Consider the following 8,633-nt stretch of genomic DNA (forward strand, 5'->3'; position numbering starts at 1 on the left):
GAAGGGCAGGATTCAGCTTCCTATTACCCTCTGGGCTTTCCCAGAGTTAAGCCTGCAGATTCCAGGCTACATGTCCCTCTGGTTGTAAGAATTCACAATATTTGACCCCTCATCTCTTCAAACCCAAATGTTATGGGGATTCATCTTCCCCATGGAGCTCCCCAGTGTGATAATATGTTTCTTGTTTCTCCAGGCCTGTAGCTCCCTCCCACTCCCTACCTACCCTTCCTACCCTCTTCCATGTGACATCTTCTCTACCTGTAGTTGTGGAATTTGTTCTACAAGTCTTTGGGTCCTCTTCTGATTATTTATGCTGACATAAATGCTATCTATTTGTATCCATGGAATGAGGTTAATTTAGGATCCTCTTACTCTGCCACTCTTCCTAGCCTATCTAGGTATGCATTTATATTTTGTATAAGTAGGAAGTGAGTGAGCCAAATAGACATGGGAAATTCAGGCACAGGACCAAGAATTTCTAGTGCTGGTGAGTATACTGAACAACCAGGTAGAATGGAGTTTTGCATGTATCAGAAGGGGGGTTGTCATGTAACTACACAAGAATAAACCTTGGTGGTATTAAGGTAATGGATTAACTAACAAGACATATATAAATCAATAATAGGAAAAACTCTATGCCTTATATTGTGGAAGATGAGACCTCAATGATGCCTCTAATAATATGACATAATATCTATGTGATTTTCTGATAATGCTAACAGACCAGGTCTATACAGCATGATGAGATATATTATAATGAGATGAGTTGCATTGATCATGCAAGAATTCAAAATACATAGAAAGGAGTTAAGATGCCAGGTTACAAAAAAATGTAGGTGAAAGCATGAACTTAAAAAGTCTTAGTAACCTAGGGTGCCTGGGTGGCTCAATTGGTCAGGCGTCTAACTTCAGCTTCAGTCATGATCTTGCAGCTCGTGAGTTCCAGCCTGACGTTGGGCTCTGTGTTGACAGCACAGATCCTAGAGCCTGTTTCAGATTCTGTGTCTCCCTCTCTAGGCCCCTCCCCCTGCTCTCTCTCTCAGTCTCTCCCTCTCAAAAGTAAATAAACATGAAAAAATATTTTTTTTAAAGTCTTAGTCACCTAGAGAGAAAAGGAAGATGGCGGCAGAGAAGGACGCTGGGCTCACCACATCCTGCTGACCACTTAGATTCCACCCACATCTGCCTAAATAACCCAGAAAACCACCAGAAGACTAGAAAAATGGATTTTCTGGAGCCAAGCGTAGACAAGAAGCCCACGGAAGAGGGTAGGAAGGGCGGAGAGGCGGTGCGTGCTACACAGACTGGTGGGAGGAGCCGGGGCAGTGGAGGGACAGCCAGCCCACCCGGCAAGGCAAAGCCCCTGAGTCTGGCTTGCAAAAGCGGAGGGGCCTGACAGAGTGTGTTCTGACAGCCAGTGGGACTTAACATCTGGAATGTTATAAATCAACAGCTCTGCTCCGAGAGCGGGAGGGCTAGAGGACAACGGGAGGGAGAGTTGTTCAGCCCCACAGGACAGAGCTCAGTTTGGCAGGGAACAAAGGCACTCACCAGCACAATGTCCCTCGCCCATCCTCCAGTCAAAATCCCAAAGGGAACCAGTTCCCATCACGGAACTTGCTTGCACCATGCAAACACCCAACGATGTGCTTCTGTGGATCCATTCCTCCGACAGGTCTGCCTCCCTCCCAGTGCCACAGGGCCCCTCCAGAAGCAGACCACCGAAGGCAAAGCAAGCTGAGTCTGCCCCTCCCAACCCCATCCACCTTGCAGATCCAACCCGGCTAATATGCCAGATCCCATCAAAGCAGCACCACAAGCCTGGCAGTGTGCAAGGAGCCCACACAGAGGCCACACCACTCCACAGTGAGTCCTGCCCCTGGGAGAGGGGAAGATAAGGTACACACCAGTCTGACTGTGGCCCCAGCGGTCTGACTGTGGCCCCAGACATCAGGTCTGACTGCGGCCCCACCCACCAATGCAAGTTACCCCAGACAGCACAGAGGAAGAGCCCTGCAGTTCCACGCCACTCCACGGACTATCCAAAATGATGAAACGGAAGAATTCTCCTCAAAAGAAACTCCAGGAAGTAGTGACAGTTAACAAACTGATCAAAAACGATTTAAGCAATGTAACATAAAATGAATTTAAAGTAATAGTCATAAAATTAATCACTGGGCTTGAAAAAAGTATAGAGGACAGCAGAGAATCTATTACTACAGCGATCAAGGAACAAAGAAACAGTCAGGAGGAGCTAAAAAAATGCTATAAATGAGCTGCAAAATAAAATGGAAGCAACCACAGCTCGGATTGAAGAGGCAGAGGAGAGAATAGGTGAATTAGAAGATAAAATTATGGAAAAAGAGGAAGCTGAGAAAAAGAGAGATAAAAAAATCCAGGAGCATGAGGGGAGAATTAGAGAACTAAGTGACACAATTAAACGCAATAATATACGCATAATTGGGATTACAGAGGAGGAAGAGAGATGGAAAGGTGCTGAAGGTGTACTTGAAGAAATCATAGCTGAGAACTTACCTGATCTGAGGAAGGAAAAAGGCATTGAAATCCAAGAGGCACATGGAACTCCCTTCAGACATAACTTGAATAGATCTTCTGCACGACATACCATAGTCAAACTGGCAAAATACAAGGATAAAGAGAAAATTCTGAAAGCAGCTAGGGATGAATGTGCTCTAACATATAAAAGGAGACCAATAAGACTAGTGACGATCTATCTACTGAAACTTGGCAGGCCAGAGGGGAATGGCAGGAAATCTTCAATGTGATGAACAGAAAAAATATGCAGCCGAGAATCCTTTATCCAGCAAGTCTGTCATTTAGAATAGAAGAAAAGATAAAGGTCTTCCCAAACAAACAAAAACTGAAGGAATTCATCACCACTAAACCAGCCCTACAACAGATCCTAAGGAGGATCATCTGAGACAAAGTACCAGAGACATCACTACAAGCATGAAACCTACAGACATCACAATGACTCTAAATCCGTATTTTTCTATAATAACACTGAATGTAAATGGACTAAATGCTCCAACCAAAAGACATAGGGTATCAGAATGGGTAAAAAAAACAAGACCCATCTATTTGCTGTCTACAAGAGACTCATTTTAGACCTGAGGACACCTTCAGATTGAAAGTAAGGGGATGGAGAACTATCTATCATGCTACTGGAAGTCAAAAGAAGGCTGGAGTAGCCATACTTATATCAGACAAACTAGACTTTAAATTAACGGCTGTAACAAGAGATGAAGAAGGGCATTATATAATAATTACAGGGTCTATATATCGGGAAGACCTAACAATTATAAATGTCTATGCACCAAATACGGGAGCCCTCAAATATATAAAACAATTCGTCACAAACATAAGCAACCTTATTGATAAGAATGTGGTCATTGCAGGGGACTTTAATACTCCACTTACAACAATGGATAGATCATCTAGACACAGGATCAATACAGAAACAAGGGCCCTGAATGATACATTGGATCAGATGGACTTGACAGATATATTTAGAACTCTGCATCCCAAAGCAACAGAATATCCTTTCTTCTCGAGTGCACATGGAACATTCTCCAAGACAGATCACATACTGGGTCACAAAACAGCCCTTCATAAGTATAAAAGAATTAAGATCATACCATGCACACTTTCAGACCACAATGCTATGAAGCTTGAAATCAACCACAGGAAAAAGTCTGGAAAACTTCCAAAAGCATGGAGGTTAAAGAACACCCTGCTAAAGAATGAATGGGTCAACCAGGCAATTAGAGAAGAAATTAAAAATTATATGGAAACAAATGAAAATGAAAATACAACAATCCAAATGCTCTGGGATGCAGCGAAGGCAGTCCTGAGAGGAAAATACATTGCCATCCAGGCCTATCTCGAGAAACAAGAAAAATCCCCAATACAAAATCTAACAGCACACCTAAAAGAAATACAAGAGGAAGAGCAAAGACACCCCAAACCTAGCAGAAGAAGAGAAATAATAAAGATGAGAGCAGAAATAAACAATATACAATCTAAAAAAACTGTAGAGCAGATCAATGAAACCAAGAGTTGGCTTTTGGAAAAAATAAACAAAATTGATAAACCTCCAGCCAGGCTTCTCAAAAAGAAAAGGGAGATGACCTAAATAGATAAAATCATGAATGAAAATGGAATTATTACAACCAATCCTTCAGAAATACAAGCAATTATCAGGGAATACTATGAAAAATTATATGCCAACAAACTGGACAACCTGGAAGAAATGGACAAATTCCTAAACACCCACACACTTCCAAAACTCAAACAGGAAGAAATATAAAGCTTGAACAGACCCATAACCAGCAAAGAAATTGAATCAGTTATCAAAAATCTCCCAACAAATAAGAGTCCAGGACCAGATGGCTTCCCAGGGGAGTTCTACCAGACGTTTAAAGCAGAGATAATACCTGTCCTTCTCAAGCTATTCCAAAAAATAGAAAGGGAAGGAAAACTTCCAGACTCATTCTATGAAGCCAGCATTACTTTGATTCCTAAACCAGACAGAGACCCAGAAAAAAAAGAGAACTACAGGCCAATATCCCTGATGAATATGGATGCAAAAATTCTCAATAACATACTAGCAAATTGAATTCAACAGCATATAAAAAGAATTATTCACCACGATCAAGTGGGATTCATCCTGGGATGCAGGGCTGGTTCAACATTCGCAAATCAATCAACGTGATACATCACATTAATAAAAGAAAAGATAAGAACCATATTATACTGTCAACCGATGCAGAAAAAGCATTTGACAAAATTCAGCATCCTTTCTTAATAAAAACCCTTGAGAAAGTCGGGATAGAAGGAACATACTTAAGCATCATAAAAGCCGTTTATGAAAAGCCCACAGCTAATATCATCCTCAATGGGGAAAAACTGAGAGCTTTTTCCCTGAGATCAGGAACACGACAGGGATGTCCACTCCCACCGCTGTTGTTTAACATAGTGTTGGAAGTTCTAGCATCAGCAATCAGACAACAAAAGGAAATCAAAGGCATCAAAATTGGCAAAGATGAAGTTAAGCTTTCACTTTTTGCAGATGACATGATATTATACATGGAAAATCTGATAGACTCCAGCAAAAGTCTGCTAGAACTGATACATGAATTCAGCAAAGTTGCAGGATACAAAATCAATGTACAGAAATCGGTTGCATTCTTATACACTAACAATGAAGCAACAGAAAAACAAATAAAGAAACTGATCCCATTCACAATTGCACCAAGAATCATAAAATACCTAGGAATAAACCTAACCAAAGATGTAAAAGATGTCTATACTAAAAACTATAGAAAGCTTACGAAGGAAATTAAAGAAGATATAAAGAAATGGAAAAACATTCCATGCTCATGGATTGGAAGAATAAATATTGTTAAAATGTCAATACTACCCAAAGCTATCTACACATTCAATACAATCCCAATCAAAATTGCACCAGTGTTCTTCTCAAAGTTAGAACAAGCAATCCTAACATTTGTATGGAACCACAAAGGGTCCGAATAGTCAAAGTAATTTTGAAGAAGACCAAAGCAGGAGGCATCACAATCCCAGACTTTAGCCTCTACTACAAAGCTGTCATCATCAAGACAGCATGGTATTGGCACAAAAACAGACACATAGACCAATGGAATAGAATAGAAACCCCAGAACTAGACCCACAAACGTATGGCCAACTAATCTTTGACAAAGCAGGAAAGAATATCCAATGGAAAAAAGACAGTCTCTTTAACAAATGGTGCTGGGAGAACCGGACAGCAACATGCAGAAGGATGAAACTAGACCACTTTCTTACACCATTCACAAAAACAAACTCAAAATGGGTAAAGGACCTGAATGTGAGACAGGAAACCATCAAAACCCTAGGGGAGAAAGCAGGAAAAAATCTCTCTGACCTCAGCCGCAGCAATTTCTTACTTGACACACCTCCAAAGGCAAGGGAATTAAAAGCAAAAATGAACTATTGGGACCTCATGAAGATAAAAAGCTCTGCACAGCAAAGGAAACAATCAACAAAACTAAAAGGCAACCAACAGAATGGGAAAAGATATTTGCAAATGATGTATCAGACAAAGGGCTAGTATCCAAAATCTATAAAGAGCTCACCAAACTCCACACCCGAAAAACAAATAATCCAGTGAAGAAATGGGCAGAAAGCATGAATAGACACTTTTCTAAAGAAGAAATCCAGATGGCCAACAGGCACATGAAAAGATGCTCAACGTCGCTCCTCATCAGGGAAATACAAATCAAAACCACACTCAGATATCACCTCACACCAGTCAGAGTGGCTAAAATGAACAAATCAGGAGACTATAGATGCTGGAGAGGATGTGGAGAAATGGGAAGCCTCTTGCACCGTTGGTGGGAATGCAAACTGGTACAGCCACTCTGGAAAACAGTGTGGAGCTTCCTCAAAAAATAAAGATAGACCTACCCAATGACCCAGCAATAGCACTGCTAGGAATTTACCCAAGGGATACAGGAGTACTGATGCATAGGGGCACTTGTACCCCAATGTTTATAGCAGCACTCTCAACAATAGCCAAATTATGGAAAGAGCCTAAATGTCCATCAACTGACGAATGGATAAAGAAATTGTGATTTATATACACAATGGAATACTACGTGGCAATGAGAAAGAATGAAATATGGCCTTCTGTAGCAACATGGATGGAACTGGAGAGTGTGATGCTAAGTGAAATAAGCCATACAGAGAAAGACAGATACCATATGTTTTCACTCTTATGTGGATCCTGAGAAACTTAACAGAAGTTCATGGGAGAGGGGAAGAAAAAAAAAAGAGGTTAGAGAGGGAGGGAGCCAAAACATAAGAGAGTCTTAAAAACTGAGAACAAACTAAGGGTTGATGGGGGATGGGAGGGAGGGGAGGGTGGGTGATGGGTATTGAGGAGGGCACATTTTGGGATGAGCACTGGGTGTTGTATGGAAACCAATTTGACAATAAATTTCATATTAAAAAAATAATAAAAAAATAAAGTCTTAGTCACCTAAAAAATCAAGTTTAAGTATAAAAACAAGCAAAACAAGAAAAAAGCTCAGACAGATGACTACTAGTTCACATGCAACTCACTTTGGAGAGGCAGATTCTTCAACCTCCACCACAAATTATTTGGCTGGTTACCCAAATCCTGGAATCTCAACTAATCTGAGGCATTAATTGAAGGAAGGGAAAGTAGGTTAGGTTTCGAAAATATGTAATAAAAGAAGGTATATAAATAATAATGAGAAAAATATAAAATGATGGAGAAATACTGAGAAATAATAAACCTAGGGTCTTAATTCTTACAAAATCAGTGGTAAGTATAAAAGTAAATTTTACACTCATTGGATTTGTGCACATTTTGTTGTTTTTGGAGTGTAAAAATATTCAAAAGAATTAATCATAGTAAATTTATAATTATGTTCACATCATTTGAGAGACTTTAATTAAGACTTTAATCAATGTTTAACTGTTTAACAAAATTTAATTTTCATAGTTTTGGTAATTGGGTGTAAGTTTAATATGTTGGACATTAAATAAAAATGATGGTGAGTATTCCTTTCAAAGCACAAAAAAATCCTCTTAGATAATAACTATATTAATCATTAAGTTAAATTAATGAAACCATTCACTCAGTAATTTAATTGCAACACTGGGAATGAAGATTATCAGGAGCAAAGTTGGGTTTGTGGTCATCAGTCACCACCTGGTGTTCACAGCAATGTCTCCGATCTGAGGTGGAATTATGGGGTGGGACCTCAGCCCACTGTTGTAATTTCTAACATTGTTGGTCGAGGTTGGTGAGAAGTGGTGTAAGATGGCGCCTTCCTTTGTAAAAAAATCATTTCAAGCTCTTCCTGAAGGTGTGCAACAACGAGGCGAGGCTCACCACCCTTTCATGTTTTCATTTATTTCTTGGTTCTTACATTTCTGAACATGGAAACGTGGTTCTTATGGCAATACATATAGGTTGGACTGGGGTGAGAGGTGAAGAGGCAAAGGCTAGTGCTCAGCCAAGGCCCTGTCACTGTGCCGCAGGACCAGTCTGCATGACAGAATTTCAAGGTTCATTTCTGAGGCTGCCCTGTATTCTACACAAGCAGCTTTTCAATTCAAATTCTAAATTTAATGCTTGATCTGTCATCCTGACAAACACAGCATCATTACTCACTTTTCTGCCTTGGATTGCAAAGATTTTCAGCAGCTTGAATCGAGTAATAAGAAAATTCTTTCTGTTTCTTCACTATTTTAATAAACTTATTTTCATGAGAAAACCTTCAACTTTTCTATCTTGAACACTCTGAGAAGGGAGACAAATGACTTTCTTGTTCCTAATCTCCATTGTCTTATTCCCAAAATTTGCCACTTAGAACTAGTCTCAGTATTAAAGTTATTTTCCAATAAAATGGCTTTCTGGTCAAAGAGTTTTGGAAACTACTATATTAAATGCAATTGGAAATATTATCTTTACTGTAAGACTTTATTTTGTCAAGGAGCCATTTTGTCAAGACTTTATTTGGTCAAGGAGCCATTTTTAGGGTGCCTACTTATAAGTGCAGTGCTGTGCAGAGTGTATGTT

Source organism: Panthera pardus, unplaced genomic scaffold (genome assembly GCF_024362965.1).
Source record: "Panthera pardus isolate Hobbes unplaced genomic scaffold, ASM2436296v1 HiC_scaffold_17, whole genome shotgun sequence".
NCBI classification, from domain to species: domain Eukaryota; kingdom Metazoa; phylum Chordata; class Mammalia; order Carnivora; family Felidae; genus Panthera; species Panthera pardus.